Source organism: Colobus angolensis, unplaced genomic scaffold, assembly GCF_000951035.1.
Source record: "Colobus angolensis palliatus isolate OR3802 unplaced genomic scaffold, Cang.pa_1.0 Scaffold46, whole genome shotgun sequence".
NCBI classification, from domain to species: domain Eukaryota; kingdom Metazoa; phylum Chordata; class Mammalia; order Primates; family Cercopithecidae; genus Colobus; species Colobus angolensis.
The window spans coordinates 12,019,144-12,036,564 of NW_012118043.1; the positions used below are offsets into that span (position 1 = coordinate 12,019,144).

Genomic DNA, 17,421 nt, shown 5'->3' on the forward strand with positions numbered 1-17,421 from the left:
ACTGGCTAATTCCTTTAAACAATTAATTGCCTGGATATGTTTCTGTTTGTTTGTTTGTTTTTTACCATTTTATTATCATTTTTATTTTTACAGATTCTTAATTTTAATGTTTTTTTCCTTAACTTTAAAAATCCTGTGGTGGTTAATTTTATGTGTCAACATGACTGGAACATGGTCACTCAAGTAACTGCCAAACATTACTCTGTGTGCTTCCATGAGGGTGTTTTTGGATGAGATTAACATTTCAATGAGTGGACTGAGCAAAGCCAATTGTTTCCCCTTAATGTGGGTGGGCCACATCCAATCAGTTGAAGACCTGAATAGAACAAAAAGGCTGACCTTCCCCAGAATATGCCTTTGGGCTGGGACGTCAGCTTTCTTCCCACCTTTGGACTCAAACTGAAACACTGGCTCTTGCTGGGTCTTTAGCCTGCCTTCATTCAGACAGGAATACACCATTAGCACTCGTGATTCTCAGGCCTTCGGACATGGACTGGAACTACTCATCAGCTGTCCTGGGTCTCCAGCTTGCCAGTTCACCCTGCAGATCCTGAGACTTGCCTGCCTCCAAAATTATGTAAGCCAATTCTTTATAATAAATCTTCAACAAATAAATAAATATCCCATTGGTTTTCTTTCTCTGGAAAACTCTAATACAAATCCTTTCTCCCTTTTAAAGCTTATCTGGTTTTTGTTTCTTTTGACCAGCAGTGGGAACAGCAGGTGCAAACATTCTGGGGCAGGAGCAAGCATGGACAGTTTCAAGAAAAGAGAAGGCAGCTTGGGGCCGAGTGGTGGGAGTGTGCACTGTAGGCAACCCAGACTAACACAGATAAATACAAAATAAAATAAAATAAAACATCGAGAACTTGCTATGAAAGAATCACTTGAGCTCCAATTATTCTGGTTACTTGTCTCTGCAAGGAATAACATTAATAGTTTCATGCCTGCGATTAGAGGGCCCAGCCTCTGGGGGCTAAAAAGTTACCTTTAAGAATCTCTTCCCCCCGATTCTTCTCTTCATAAAGGCAGCCAGTTTCTGGTCCAAGGGGGCATTCTGTAAACACTGGAAGGAAGGGAGGGAAGAAAGGAGGGAGGAAGGAATTTTCTGAGCCCTCTGGTAGAGAGGCCTTCCTTAGGGGCAGAGAAGCATTTGCCTCCATGCCTAGACTATGGAGAGCTGTGGTTTTCCTGCAGGGATACTGCTAAGTGCTCTCTAAACCTGCTTTTCCCAGACATGGAGGCTCCATTTCTCAGCTTGTGTCCAGGTGGGACCATGACAGTTGTCTTTGCCAATGGAATGGAAGAAAGAGGGAGTGATGTTTCTCTCCCAGGCTGACGTAGGTAGGAAGGTAAGAGCAAATGTGCCTTTTCCTCTGTCAGCATCCATCAACAGGGTCTACCAGCACGGGCCCCTAAATGACGGGAGGGGTAGGTGAGGGAGGCCAAGGGGGCAGAACCCCACCACGGGCCTCAGCAGACTATGATAGGAGTGAGAAATAAACTTTTATCTTGTGGGCTAAAAAATTTGGAATCAGTTGTAACAGCAATTAGCTGTTACTGACTAAATAAGAAATCGGCATGACAGGTGTGCATGTGTCCCCTGAGCTAGGCCCACCCAAGAAAGGCAGCAGAGCAGGAAGTATGGGATGGGGTATCTGTAGGCAAGCCCAGGATAGAAGAGAAGGCAACAGAGGCCCCCAGGCAGACAAAAGTGAGAGAAGCTTTGGCTGTGGGAACATAAGATCCAAGGGCAACTACCTTTCCCACAAAAAGAAGCTGCAGGGCAGTGTCTGAGCAGCCTGGGGAAGCACAGGGACGTGCAGGGTAGGGACTCAGCTGCTCCGAGCAGAACCCCACACTACTGCATTCAGAAGGGAAAGAAGAGGCACAGAGAAGGGAGGAAATATTTATTGAGTGTCTGCTACATACCAAGCCTTGTCTGTACCAGGCAATCCATCTACGTTATCTCAATTACTTATTCCCGAGCCCCTATAATGGTATATGATTTATTCCCACTTTATAGAGCAGGAGCTACTTCCAAGGCATATACCTACAGACTGGTCAAGTGGAGATGGGAACCTGGTCTGGGACATCACCACATGGGCACCTTTCTGCCTCCCTCGTAGGAAATGGGAATTCACTAGCAGGGACCCCATACTGCCTGCTGGCCCTGTGAAAGACACCTGTGCACAAATGGGAGCCTGCCATCCCCCAAGTCACAGGGAGAGGGAGGACACACATCAAACAGGTGCTCCAACTGATTGTGGAAGTGATGAGACGGAGGTACATTTACGCCTGCCTAACACCCATTTCTCTATGCTCAGAAGTTCACCTCTGCATACAGCAAAAATCCCACCCGCCAAAGCATTATCTTGTTTTATAACTCATGTTTAGACCCCTTTCTATGCTGCTTAAATGGCCCCCTTCACTCATAAACTGGCTACTAAGCTTCTCATTGTAGTCTGAAGATTGAATCAGCTCCCACCTCCTACCTCCACCTCCTGTTTCCAGCCAGGCTGCCCTCAGCCTCTGTTCGTCTCCCCTGCTCACCCCAAAACACAGTCCTGAAAGGGGAGGGGCCAGATGCTTGGAGGGCTCTCAAGAGACCCAGAGGGAAAAGTCATTACTTGAAAGAAATACTTGCACACGCAAGTTTATAGCAGCACAATTCAGAATTCCAAAATCGTGGAACCGACCCAAATGTCCATCAATCAAGGAGTGGATAAAGAAACTGTGAGAGAGAGAGAGAGAGAGAGAGAGATCACAGTATATATATATATATATATATATATATCACAGTATATACATATCACAGTATATATATCATAGATATATATATCATAGCTAAGCTATGAGGATGCAAAGGCATAAGAACGATACAAAGGACTTTGGGGACTTGGAGGGAAGAGTGGGAGGGGACAAGGAATAAAAGACTATAAATATGGTACAGTGTGTACTGCTTGGGTGATGGGTACCAAAATCTCACAAATCACCACTGAAGAACTTACCCATGTAACCAAATACCACCAGTACCCCAATTACTTGTGGACAAACAAAATTTTAAAAAGAGACACTATGTCCCCAGCAGCATGGACATACCATAAGGTCGCACATCCTAAGCCAAGGAGGCTGCCTGCCTGTCAGCCTCTTAAACAGGGTTCCAAGGACTTTCAACCTCATTATCCAAGAGCTGGCTGTAGGTTTCTCTTCTTGTTGAGTGAAGGGTCAAATGAAAGTGGGGTAGAGAAAGTGAATTCCCCAATCATTGCCTTACAGTCACCTAGAAGTGTGAGATGGTCACCTAAGGGGCCTATCCTGGTACCTGGACATGACTTCCCTCTTCACATCTTTCCTCTCCACACGGCTCTTAGGAAAGTCAGTGGAATGGAGAACTCCACAAGCTAAGCCAGGAATGGGGTGGGGAAAAAACATTAAGAAGCCACCTGTTTGAAGAGTGGGTAGGAACATAGGCACAGGACCTCAAGAGGTTCTGTGAACCTGGCTGCATGAAGCAGACAGTTCCCCCCGACCACTGGTCATTGCACTTTCCCCCTCTGGGCAGGGGTTTGGGGTATTGAATCTGATTTCCCTCTATGGATGACCATTCCACCAGGCTTGGGCCAGGAGCTGTCCACCAGAATCAATGGCAACCACCATTATAAGAACAGCTTGTGTTTCCAGAGCACTTCCCAGTGTACAAAGCATTTCCCATACATGGGCTCCAATTCCTACTCAGCAACCTCTTACTGATGAGCTCAAAGGGGAAGGGGTTGGACCACATCATCCCCAATGGACAGGTAATGAAACTAAGCCTCAGAGAGATTAGGTAGCTTTCCAAAGTCACACAGCTGGTAAATGTGAGCCAGTTCTCTGACTCCCAGTAGCAGCCTCTTGCATGGATTCATACCTTCAGTTCTAAGGCCATGGTGAGGCCAGAAACTACAGAGCTCCATGTGCACTTCTCTGCCAGGACAGGAAAGCGTGCCATCCACTTCCGGCCCTCCACATGGCCTCAGCTCTGCCACGCTGGCCAGAAGCCTGGGAACCAGATGCTGGGAGAGCCATGGCACCCGGCCCTTTAAAGGGTGAAAGAGCTGTGCCGACTAGAATTGCAGGCAATACTACATTGTTCTACTGAGGAAAGAAAATGTCAGTGGGTACACTGTCCAGTGCCCCCCAGTTCCTGGGGCCACAGAGAGGGGAATGGGCTGACTGAGGCCTTCAGACTTTATTTTTAAACTTTATTTTTATTTACAAAAATAGGCAGCCCATAGTACATGGTTTACAGAATTTGATTTTTTAAAAAAATACTACATTCAAATATTATTAATCTTAGGTGCCCCCTTAAACTTTGCTCCAAGTGACTGCCTCCTTCACCTTACCCTAGTCCCTGTTCCTCCCTTTCCCCACAGACTGGAATCCCGGTGAAATGGGAGGAAGTCCTGGAGATGGCAGCAGTGGTCCACAGGCCCTTTCCTTGCTCTGCTGGGTCTGCTGGGAATTCGTCCAGACCTGCTCGCTCTCAGGGTGAGTGCCCTGGGAGGCCCTGCTGCCTAACCACTGGGACTCCTGCGACTCTTGGCCATGATGTGTCATGTCAGGTTACTGAACATCGCCCCAGCACACATGCCTGAATATCAGCTTTTCCAAGCTGCTTGGAACATTGGCCCTGCTTGGAACATTGGCCCTCCAAGGACTACACACCGGCAATAGATGGGCCAGACAAGGCATTGGCAAGCAGGGGAATGATTTAGGGATCAGTTTTCCCAGAGGAGAGGGCCTGGGAACCTGTTTTAAATGAAAAGAGAGATACAGAAGAAATGATAATACTAATAACTACCACAGGCTTTAAACACCTTATCTCATTTATCTCGTAACGATCATGTGAGGTGAGTACAACCATCCCCGCTTACGGGATGAACACACAGAGGCTAGAACTGGGAGGTTATGTAGTCTGTTCAATGTCAGAGGTGGAATTCAAATCCAGACCTGTCTGAATCCAACACTCAACTGCTTCAGGAAAAAAATATCCAGCCAGGTGTGGTGGCTCACGCCTGTAATCCCAGCACTTTGGGAGGGGAGGTGGGTGGAGCATTTGAGGTCAGGAGTTCGAAACCAGCCTGGGCAACATGGTGAAACCCGATTCCTAGTAAAAGTACACAAAAAATTAGCTGGCTGTGGTGGTGTGTGCCTGTAATCCCAGCTACTCAGGAGGCTGGGGCATGAGAATCGCTTGAACCCAAGAGGTGGAGATTGCTGTGAGCCGAGATCATAGCACTGTCGCTCAGCCTGCGACAGAGCGAGACTCTGTCAAAAAAAAAAAAAAAAAAGCCGTTCTATCTGTTCAGGAAGCCATTCAGAAACACCTCAGAGGCAGAAGGACAACGTGCTGAGGACATGGCGTGTGGCCCCAGCATTTACCTTTGGCGGTTACTTAATCTTTCTGTGTTCCAATTTCCATGCCCCCCCAAAAACAAATGTTTACTGATAAATAAATATGGCACAATAACAACAACTGTTGAAACTAGGGGCAGGGAGTATGGCATGGGTGTTCACTGCAGCATACTTTTGACTTTTCTGTACTTTTGGAAATATTCATAATAAATAGGTAAAAAAACAAAATGTCCCCAGGTCAAAACTGATATATGACCCCATCAAAGAAAGTCCCTGGCATCAAAATAGCTGAATAAAAATAGCTGCATTAAACAGCTGCACCAATCCTCCACAGCATTGTGGGAATATAAATTGGTTCAGCCTTTTTAGAGGGCAACTTGCAACATCCATCAAACTTTGAAACAAGGCACACTGTTCTCTTAAACTTTTTATTTTAAAGAAATAGCAGTCACACAAGGAAGTTGCATGAATGGAACCGGAAACCACCATGTTCCTTTTACCCTGATTCTCCAATTTTTAACATTTTGCCATTTGCTTTTTCATATTCTCTCTCCCCACCACATATATTTTATGGTACAATAGGATATATCATAATATGATATTACATATATATTTTTATTATATACACATTTATTATATCATATACACATATTTATTTATTTTCCTCCCTGAGCCCTCTGAGAGTACGTTGCACACTTCATGTCCATTTATGCCTTAATTCCTCAATATTTGTTTCCTAAGAACAAGAATATTCTCTTATTTGACCACAGTGCAGTTAGAAATTTGGAAATATTAACATTTTGTTATAATACTTTCATCTAAGGAGACTCACTCCCTGAATTGCGTAAGGCTATATTCCAATTTTGTCTATTGTCCAAATCATATCCTTTAAAGCAATTTCTTAGTATAGGATTTGTTACATTAACTTGTCATGAATCTTAAGTATTCTTTAATCTAAGATAGTTCTTTTTTAAAAATACTCAAAATAAGTTTGTTAATTTATTTAAAGAGGCTGCTTCCCTGATGCAGAAATTTACAGACTTGGACTCTCGATCCAGGCACAGCCGAATTTAGTTGTTTTGAGGCGAGGCCTGAGGGTCTGCATTTCTAACAAGCTCCCATGGGAACCCAAGCCCTGGCCCAAAGGCCACACACTGAGTGATGACACCAAAGAAGACCGTCTGTGAAAAGGTGGTCCAGATGACCACGAGATGCATCTTGCTTTCCTCTGAATGAAGCTTTGTCTGCAATGGCAACTGGACCCTGGGACTTGGGACACAACACGACACAGAGCCTTCCCTCACAGGAACACCTCCTGGGCTTTCTGGAGCCAGGAAGTCCAAGACAGAGAGGCACAAGTCACTGAGGAAGGCTTTTCTGCGGGTTCCCCATTTCAGATGATTCTGGCCCAGGGCAGGGAAGCCTGTTGAGAAGAGAATTCCTATGTCCTGCCTTCTCTATCAGCACCAACCCACTATATCTTCATTAGGTACCTCCTCCTCCAGAAAGCCATCCTGGTTACCATACCCACTCTAAACTCTCTGTCCTCTGACCTCCTACAACACCGAGCCCCTGGCTATATCATCGAGCACTTACTTGAATGTAATTGCTATTCCAGGTACCTTTTCTCTCCCTTCTCCATGCTTCTGCTTCTGCTACTTCTCACTCATGATATGCATCCTCATTACTCTCCCCTCTATATGTTCAAGGCCCAGCTTATCCATAAGTGTACCCTAGCAAAAAGTCTCTTCAATGGCAGATTCCTTGCCTGAACCATCTTCAAGTATCTCCATTCAGCAGCAGATATATTAATCTGATCTCCACAACCAGACATTCAGGTTTCCTACGCTTCCATTGCTTTCATTTGCTACAAGTCCCTGGTTTTCTTGCCATGGTGGCATGCGCATCAGCCTCTCCCTGAGTGATCCTGGGCAGTGTGACAGGAGTTCACTCCATCCATCCGTCATTTACCAAGTGCCTACTCTGTGCCAGGCCCTGGGGTAGACTCTGGGGGCCCTCGGGGAGTCTCAGACAGTGGGGGTGCCTGCTTTTCTCAGAGCCAGAAGTGATGCAGCGTTAGCATCAGCTGCATCATTGCTTTTGAGCACAAAAGGTGCTTGTGAGAAGTGACACAGGGCCCAGCTGATGGGCCTTGAGGGCACCATTGCAGCCTTTGCATCCTTGTCATTTGTCACCTCCCCCATGATTACTGTGATCACTGACTGTCATCATGCAAATAACAGCAAACATGGCTGAAGTGCCTATATCATCCTCAGTGTTGGAAAGCCTGTACAATCCTGAGCCTGTCATTGAAAGCTAAGAAATGAGCCAAAGGCATTCTCTATGGCTTGAATGCAACAAGAACCAGAAAAGCTGGAAATCTCACGAGTCAGAGCAGCTGAGAAAAAGGTGATGAACAGCCTGGGACACTCAGTGTCCTATCAAATGGGCCCAGCCCTGAGAGTCCAGGGCTGGGCTTGGGGGTGCTTCCTGTGCATGATTTCAGACCACCATTCACAGGACATCCTGCGCAGAAAACTTACACTTTTCTCCTCTAAAAGAAAGCCCAAAACCAAAAGATACCTGTTCCTGGAGAAGCAGGACCCTTGGGAATTTCTAGCTGATTTCTGCTGCCACTACCACAGAGGTACAACTGCTCCTGTAATGCCAGGGAGAGGCAGGAGCATGCCCTTCCTTCCTACTGAGGAGTGTGATGGAGATGAGATTGGAACTGGAGGGGATGTATGGGAAATAAACACAGAGTACCACAATCTCAGGTCATGTGAATTATGGCTTCCTGCTGAGGCTCACACACTGCCCTAACAAAAGCCCACTTTCTGAGGTCCTGGCCCCTGTTTTGGGGCACATTTCTTCCCTGGTCATAAACCACCATTCATGCTGAGATGATCATGGCCCATCCCTACCCCGCTTCCAGGAATGAGACCCACCCAGCACAGCTACCAATTATGGTCTTCTCAGCACAACAGAGCAACCCAAATTGTCTGGAAGCAGTCCGAGTGGGGTCACTCTGCCACCTCCAGACAACCATCCACATTGAAAGCATACCCAAAACAGAAAACCCAACAAAAAAATATGGACAAAATAGCTAAACATTCATTTCATTGGAGAATATATATGAGTGGCTAATAAACACATGACGAGCACATTAGGGAAATGAAAATGAAAATAAACAATGAGATGCCATGACACACCCACCAGGGTGGTTAAAATTTAAGACTGACAACACCAACTGCTGGTGAGGATGTGGAACAACTGGGGGTCTCATACACTGCTGGAGGAAATGCAAGACGCTTCAGCCACTTTTGAAGACAGACTAGCAGTCTCTTACAAATCAAACTTACACTTACCGTATTATCCAGTTATTTTCCCAAACAAAATGAACACCTATTTTTCATTTTGTGTTCACATAAAGACACGTACTCAAATATTCACAGTAGCTTTAATTATAAAGGCCAAAAACTATAAGCAAATGTCCACCAACTGTGAAATGGATAAACCAATTGGGATGTATCTATGCGACGGAATACTACTCAGCAATAAAAAGGAAGTATAACACGCCACAAAATGGATGAATCTCAAATACTTACACTAAGTGAAAGAAGCCAAACAAATAAAGAGTACATGCTCTATGATTCCTTTTCTATGAGCTTTTAGAAAAGCAAAACAATGGAACCGGAAATTCTATCAGTGGTTGCCAAGGGTCAGCAGCGAAGGGAGGCACATGACAGGGAAGGGACACAAGGGTGATGAGAACGATCTATATTAGGTGTGCAGGGTGGCTACATGACCGCACTCATTTGTGAACCCTCATGGAATTGTAATATATGTAAATTATGCTTCAAGAAAGTTTATTTTTTCCAAAAATGGACCCCAACTCAAGTAACTATTTTCACATCCCTTGAAGTCAAGGCAGACATTCAGCGAGCAGGCACTGGCATAGCCATATTTGTTAAAATCCTGAAATGCTTCCACACCTACTGCCAAGTCACTACTGCCTGAGGCTTCTGAGTTACTCCTGTGCTCTAGTCCTTCTCTAGGTTCTCCTGGATCTCCCTAGGAGATCCAACAGCAGGGCTAATACTTTCTCAATAGGCAGCCTCCTGGACCAGGTAAGGTGGACATCCTTTCTGACTGTTTAGGGCCATACTGGGTAAAACTGATTTGGGAAAACATAGATGGTGCAGAGTTGAGCTCTAACTCAGCTGAGGGCCCACTAAGTCACTGCCAGGCTTATTGTGTTTAGATCATGCATTCTCAGCAAGGTAAAAACTGATTCTTGGCAAGGAGGAAGATTAAAAAGTCTTACATCTTATAACGGTTTGTGGCCCACCAAAGGACCTCAGTACATCAACAGATATCCACAAAATCTGTGCTATTAACATTCACAGGGTGTGGGGTGGTCAGGAAAAAAGTGTCTTAAAAAGGCTCCTCAGGCCAGGCGCATTGGCTCATGCCTATAATCTCAACACTTTGGGAGGCAGAGGCAGGTGGATTGCCTGAGCTCAGGAGTTCAAGACCGGCCTGGCCAACATGGTGAAACCCTGTCTCTACCAAAAATACAAAAATTAGCCAGCCATGGTGGTGCTCGCCTGTAATCCCAGCTACTCGGGAGGCTGAAGCAGGAGGATTGCTTGAATCTGGGAGGCGGAGGTTGTAGTGAGCTGAGATCGCTCCATTGCACTCCAGCCTGGGGACAGAGCAAGACCAAAAAAAAAAAAAACACCTCCTTAGTAGCAGCAACTATGAGAATAAGGAATCAGGTTGAGAAATGCTGGTTTAGCTGCAAGAACTTTGTGATAGTGCGAACCTGGACACCACAGCCCCAGCCCCCAGACCTGAGGGTGGAATTCCCACCTGGGAGGCTAACCTGTGCAGAGGGTGTTGTGGGCATGTCTAGGTGGGAAGTAGGAGGTCAGTTGGGAATGTGGGAAAGGGGGAGGGGCCACACGAGCCCTCGCAGTCCTTTATGGGACTCCCCTTCTGGGGAAAAGCGGTTGCTCACTCTCCCTCCTATGAAAGCCTTTAACCCAACTCAACTCAGCAAATGCTCAGGAGGACCCCTGAGGACCAGTACCCTGCGAAGGTTAGGCTAAATATATAGAGAGAGATGGTTGCAACTAGGACGGCACACTCAAGTCTGGCAGAGAGACACATAGAAACCCAAGGACTCCTACCCTTTGCTCCCAACATCTTATCTTTCCATTCCTATCTGGAGGTCATGATGGGAGAACTACACCCAAAACATTTGGAGCCTTCAACTGGTGTAAGTAATGAAGACAACTTCTAAATTAGAAGAAATTAAGTGCTGTAGCTGATTCCCTGGCTTTGTCAAGCTCAGCTGAACCAGAGCCTCCTTGGAAACACTTGCCTTGTACGCTGATACATTATGACAATACTATAATTGTTCTCTCAGTCTTTTCCCAGATATTTAATAACAACGTGAAGTGGGAATTGCAAAGGTCAGTCCTCCTGTAGAATGAGCGTTCTTCTCATTGTCCTTTCCTGAATAGCATCTTCCATTTGCCAGGCTGTTCTATACCAGTGAGCCCTGGTGGTGGAGGCCTGGTGCTGTTAAAGAAGCAGCATCACCTACTCAGGGCAGAATATTCTAGTTTGCTAAATGGTCCAGAGTCACTGTCTTTCTATATCATCTGCATAAATACACACACACACACACACACACACACACACACACACATACACACACACTCTTCCTGTGCTACCCATGCTTCAAGCCCAAGAATGGAAAGAATGTTAACTGCCAAAACCAGAGACACCAGGTGATATACATATTTGCATACTCACTTGGTCAGTTACTCTTGTGCTTGGTTAGGTGAGAAGATTTATTTCCTATGACCTCAGATCAACAGAGTCACATACCTATGTTAAAACTTTCTTTATGTTGAAAGCTCACAATAGTTCACAAATGGGTCTGTCTTAGCAGGATGCAGTATGTGAGCAAGGACTAGGAAGCAGCAGTGCCCTGAGCTCTCATCGCTCCTTGGCATGTTCTAATGGCCTGCCTGATCTTGTGGTAGTCATTCCTCCTCAGTGAACCTCAGCTGCTACATCCATTAAATGGACCTAATTCGCTGCCTGTCTGAAGACAGGACTCTCTTCCAATGCTGAGATCTGTGACTCTTTCTGAAAACATATCAGAGGGCAGCTTTCAGGAACCATTGGATTATCTGGGGCATTTCAGTGTGAGAGTTGCTCAGAAGTCTGCATGCTCAGATAAGGCAGGGAGTAACAGCATTATAATTCAGAACTTGTGGCCGGGCACGGTGGCTCAAGTCTGTAATCCCAGCACTTTGGGAGGCCGAGACGGGTGGATCACGAGGTCAGGAGATCGAGACCATCCTGAGCTACACGGTGAAACCCCGTCTCTACCAAAAAATACAAAAAACTAGCCAGGCGAAATGGCAGGCGCCTGTAGTCCCAGCTACTCGGGAGGCTGAGGCAGGAGAATGGTGTAAACCCGGGAGGTGGAGCTTGCAGTGAGCCGAGATCGCGCCACTGCACTCCAGCCTGGGCGACAGAGCTAAACTCTGTCTCCAAAAAAAAATAATAATAATAATTCAGAACTTGTGTGATGCTGTTAGTGAATGTGCTTCATGTCTAGGCAGGGCTTGGTTTGGTAACTCAGGCACCATAAAAGAGGGCGATGTAGCCCTGGCAGTCTGTGTCAGAGAGTAGCTTTGTACCTAATCCTGAGGGCAGGATAGTTGCTAAGGAACCATCGAAATGCAAATGAATTGGCAAATACTTAGCAGCAAGATATCAGAAAAGGGTGGGGAGAAGATGCTCTGAACAAGTTAGTCAGGTGAGTGAAAGGAAAATTACTTTCTCCTGATTGGGAAAAGAAAGCCAAGGGTTTTCATGCAGCTCAGCAGCATTGTGCTACTGTTTTTTTTAAAAAAATCTGTTCTTTTTCTGCTTAGCTGGGAGTAGAAGGAAGTTGGAGCCAAGAGCAGGGAAGTTGGAAGGGCAAATGGAGCCTTCTTCTGATAAACTCTAAGTACATTTTAGATCACTCTCTCTCTCAAATGGGAAAGAGATATCTGAGGTATGAAAAAGGTAGTCTGCAAATGACTTTGAAGATCTACCATCTTATACAAGGCTTAAAAACTAGCGGAAAAAGTACATCAAAAACTGTGAACAAATATTCTACTGATGCAAAATGGAAATTCCAGGTGAGACTAGGCCATAATTGATAATAGTGAAAAAGAAGGGAAATGAGCCAGCTCGTTGTACCTATCAGTATGCATTTCTTTCATTCTTGCTCTCCAATGGATATCCAATTTAAATGCAGTGGTTAAATTCAGATGCTCTGGTATCTACATTGGAATCAGGGGATTATAGTGAGAAATTATGGCTCTTCACCCATCGTTTTTCTCATCTTGCCCCTAAATAGGAACCCTCCTCTTTCAGTCTAGTTGAGATGCCCTAATCTAAAAATCACTTTACCTTTAACCAAACACCACTGCTATCGGCCTATTCATCACTTTAAATTTGATCATGATGCTCAGGAAGATAGAGAACACTCCATCAAGAAAGAACCTGTTTGTCCAGCTGTCTCCAGACCTCTCTTTCTGGGTTTTTAACTTTCCCATCACTTTCTGTTTCCCTGCCTTTTCATCTTCAGGACCATCACAGCCACAGATACCTCCTTCTTCTGTCCAGAATCCATACACTTTCCTTTATTGGACCTACCATCTCTCTTACTTGGTTGCATAATTTAGCTGTCCCAGGAAGATTGATAGGTGTGGCCTATCAATCACAAGAATGCCTTCCCAGCACCCATTCTTGCTTCTCCTGGACAAGCACCCTGACAGTTTTGTGAGCAGCTCTCCCCCATCTCAGGCCAGGCAGCTTGATGGGTCTGAGCTAGCCCTTCCCCCTCAGCTATAGAATTTCATAGACACATGACCCAAGCCTGGCCAATGAGTGTATTTCAATCACCCTGGTAATGGAGCTTGGTTCATGGAGAAGCTCAGGACCCAAGGGAAGCCCAGGAGGCAAAACTTCTTCAGCGTTTGCTAGAGCTACAAGGAGTGAGAATTCATCTTTCTGCTGAAGTTTCAAGAGAATATGAGTTTGATGCTGCCAGCAGCCACATGACCATCTCGTGGGAAAGCCTGTCTGAGGATGAAGTCAACATAAATGACTGTGCTGATTAGTCTCCATTCATCCCTGCAGACCCATTCTCTACTTTCTTTTCCTTTTTTTTTTTTTTTTTTTTTTGCCATTTTCTATGCCTCTGACCTCTATGAACTGCATCAACCAGACTTTCATGCCCTCTGCCTTCTTGTTGAATTCATCATGTGAGGTGCTGGCAGGAGATGATGTTTAAGAGGAAGAGAAAGGGTTCAAGGAACACAAACCCTCCTCCTTCACCCTCCATGCATGATCTGGGCAGCAGCTGCATTCCTCTATGTCTCACTCCTGTCAGGGAGCTCCTCTCTCATACTGTGGCTCTTGCTAGGTCCTGAGAGCACTGGGGAGTATCGGCTTCCCACTATTGTCAGTCCCTGGGTACATCCCCATCCTTATTGGTTCCCTTAATGTTGTTCACACCTCTGCAGAGAGTCTCTTCATTAAACCCTCTTCAGTAAACCCTGTGAGAGTGCTGTTTTCTGCCAGGACCTTGGCAGATGCAGACACAGAACTAAGAAATGAAAACAGGGAGTCAGTCTTGAGACAGCACTGGTGCCCTGGATATAATCATAACCAAAGTCTTAAACTTTTTTTCTCTCTCTCTTTCTCTCTCTCTCTGTCTCTCTCTCTCTCTCTCTCTCTGTCTCTCTCACACACACACACACACGCACACACACACACTCCTTCCCCAAATCCTTCCCACTCTAAGTCTGACCCTCTCATTTGGTTTCTCCAAGCAGCTGATGTGTAACCGCTATACCACATCCATCAGAGTCTATCATATGCCCTATTACAGGCTGTAGTCTGCGTGGCTCTGTCTCCCCCACCAGTCTACTCATCACTGAGCTCCCTGAAGGAAAGTCTGTGTCTTCTTTATCTTGGTGTTTTCCATTCCAAGTACAATGCTTCTCATGTAGATGCTCAATAAGTGTGTTCTGAGTGAGTACTTGTGACACTGGTGGCTCCTAGGCAGTGCTGACAGTTCTGTCTCTCTGCCCTCACTCCCCATTTGCCTCCGTAAAATGTGAGCTCTCAAGTCTGGAAGTGGCTCTGGCCTTCCTTGGACACCCCAGAGATGGGGATTCATCATCTCTCAAGGCAGCCTATTCCATCTTGGTTCAGTTTCACTAAAAAGAATTTTGTAATCAAGCCAAAATCTATCTCCCATGCAGAGTAAAACCTAAGCCACTTGCTAAGAATGCACTTGAAGTATTCACAAAGAGGTCCTCCCTTCCCCTGTTTTAAGTTGTCCAAGCCTGCACCCATCACTCTCAGTCACATCATTTGTTTACTTCCTTTATAGTTCTTTCCTGAAATTATATATACATTATTTGTCTTTTTCATGTCTGTCGGTTCTCCCAATAGGATGTATGCTCCCAAGGGCTGTAACATTTCTGGTTTTTTGCATACTGCCTGGTACATAGTAGGAGATTAACAATATTTGTTATTAAGTGTTGAATGAATGAGGTATCATATCTCCACCCCCTTCCCACCCTTCCCGTAAGTCCCTTTCTAGGTTTATCTAAATCATTGTTCTCCTACCTCTCCTAAAATATTTGTTATTAATTGTTCCAACCCCAAACTTAGTGGTTTTCCACAATTACTACATTTATTTTGTTTAGGAATCTGCAGTTTGGACAGTGTTCTGTGAGGAAAGCTTGTCTCTCCCTACTCAGAGTTAGCAGGGGTGCCTGGAAAGATGGGGTAGCAACAAACTGAAGACTCTTTCATTCACACTTGGTCTCTCATGCTGGCTGTGGGTTGGGACTTGAGCTGAAGCTGGCGCTAGAAATTCTACATGACCCCTTCATGTTACCTGGGTCTCCTGACAATATGGTAGCTGGGTGACAAGGGCAAGTATTTCAAGAGAAACAGAAAGAGTTAGGTGGAAACTGTGTTGCCTTCTATGACTTCACCCCAAAGTTATGCAGAAACACTTCTGCCATATTCCATTCATTACAGTGAGTCCTGAGGCCAACCCATACTCAAGGGGGAAAGGAATGAGGCTCCACATTTTGATAGGAAGAGTATAAAAAAATTGCAGATATGTTTTAAATGACTACATAGGACATGATCTCAGGTTTTTAAGTGTTTGTTGATCTTTTCCTTCTTGTTATTTATTCATTATGTCACACTTATTGACACCTCCTATGTGCCATGTGCTGGGGGTGCTATGTGCTGGGGATGCCATGACAATCAGGATAGAACCCATGCTTCAGAGGTTCACTGAGCTGTAGGGTATCCAGCAAAATAAACACACAACTGGAGACCAGTGTGGAATGTGATCCTATAGAGGGAAGCAGAGGCGGCTGTGGGGACATGCAGAGGGCAACCCAATCCAGCATGGGGCAGGAAAGAAAGCCTTCCAGGAAGAAGTGATCACTGTGGTGAATTCTGAAGAATGATTTAGGGTTAGCCAGAAAAGAACAGTAAGACTTGCAACACAAGCAGAGCAAGCAGGTGCAGACCCAGAGGCACATGGGGCAGATGAGTCAGAATGGCCTCTGTGGGTGAAGGGAAGGAGATGCCCAGGGCATGTGCATCTGTGCAGCATGTGCACCTGTGGACATGTGTGTGTACACACGTACCTGTGTGGAGCTGGGAAAGGAGGTGCTGCTGGGCAGGAGAGCAGGAGGCAAGGAGGACCCAGGTGATGTATGGTCTTGTGATGATTGGCCCTGAAGGTGCTAGGGAGCCAGCAACGGATTCACACCTGTGGTGTGACCGGGATTAAACCAAGTACTACACTATCGTCCAACACCCAAAGTGTGTTCTGACCAGTGCCTGCCCCAGGTCTCTGAGCACCTGTCCAAAATGTGGTGGATTTTCTGATACTGACACCTTGTTCCTTGCCATCTAGTTTACAGCCTGCATTCCACCATCCCACACCATTTGGAGGCATTGTCAAAGGAGCTGAGAGCGTCCCCGGATGGACTTTCTGGTCCTGTGACAACGGCCCCCAGGAGCAGACAGCCCTGGAGGAACCTGCACAGATAGTTCAGGAGCAAGAATTCACGTGAAACCACCTGGAATGAGGCCCCTTCCCAATCCCCCACCCCCAGCTCACCTCCCGGCTCCAGCCTCAGCATCAATGAGAAAGCCAAGGGTAAAGGTCCTATGTTGATGTGCTGGAAAAATACCAAGAGGAAAACAACAGAACAATTAACTGCAGGGCCCAGCTGCCTTTCACAGATAAGGCATTCTCTCTGCTGCCACCGTCAATGAAGCCACCTGCAATTATTCCTCATCCTCCTGGTCAGCCCTTTCCACTGCCACGGCTCCAAGGGGGACTGGCCACTGTCCAGTGAGACTAGGATACTGAGGGATTTCTCTCCTCAACATCCCCCAACATGTTCTTCCATGCTCAAAGCTGATGCTAAATCCTAGTTTCCTCCTCTAATGTCATAAGTCTGCACCTGGCCAGACGGAAAAAAGCAGTCAGAGCTTGAGAAACAATATGGCCCCGGGTAAGCAGGACAGAGTCCACAAAGAAGAAGTCGTAGAAGTGCCCAAAGACAAACAGCAGCAGCTGGTCCTTCCTCTGAAACGTGAGCCTATGGAAGGAAGTACCAGAAGGCCTGTACTGTGCCCTGATTCCCCCCCCGCCAACACACACCCACCAAGATTCAGGCACAGATGCCAATTGCAGCCATCTAAGCAACACAGCTTATCAAAGACAATATCTAGATGGACATTGATATGGTTTAGCTGTGTCCCCACCCAAATCTTAACTTGCGTTGTATCTCCCAGATTTCCCATGTGTTGTGGGAGGGACCTAGGCCAAGGGAATTGAATGCATCATTGGGGCCCGTCTTTCCCGTGCTATTCTGGTGCTAATGAATAAGT

General features: G+C 46.0%; 1 protein-coding gene across 1 annotated transcript in view; it reads right to left on the reverse strand.

Annotated features, from left to right (window-relative positions):
* EPHB1 (EPH receptor B1) overlaps nt 1–17,421 on the reverse strand; it is a 446,298-nt gene that overhangs the window by 419,977 nt on the left and 8,900 nt on the right. The gene's annotated exons all lie outside the window — the stretch shown is intronic.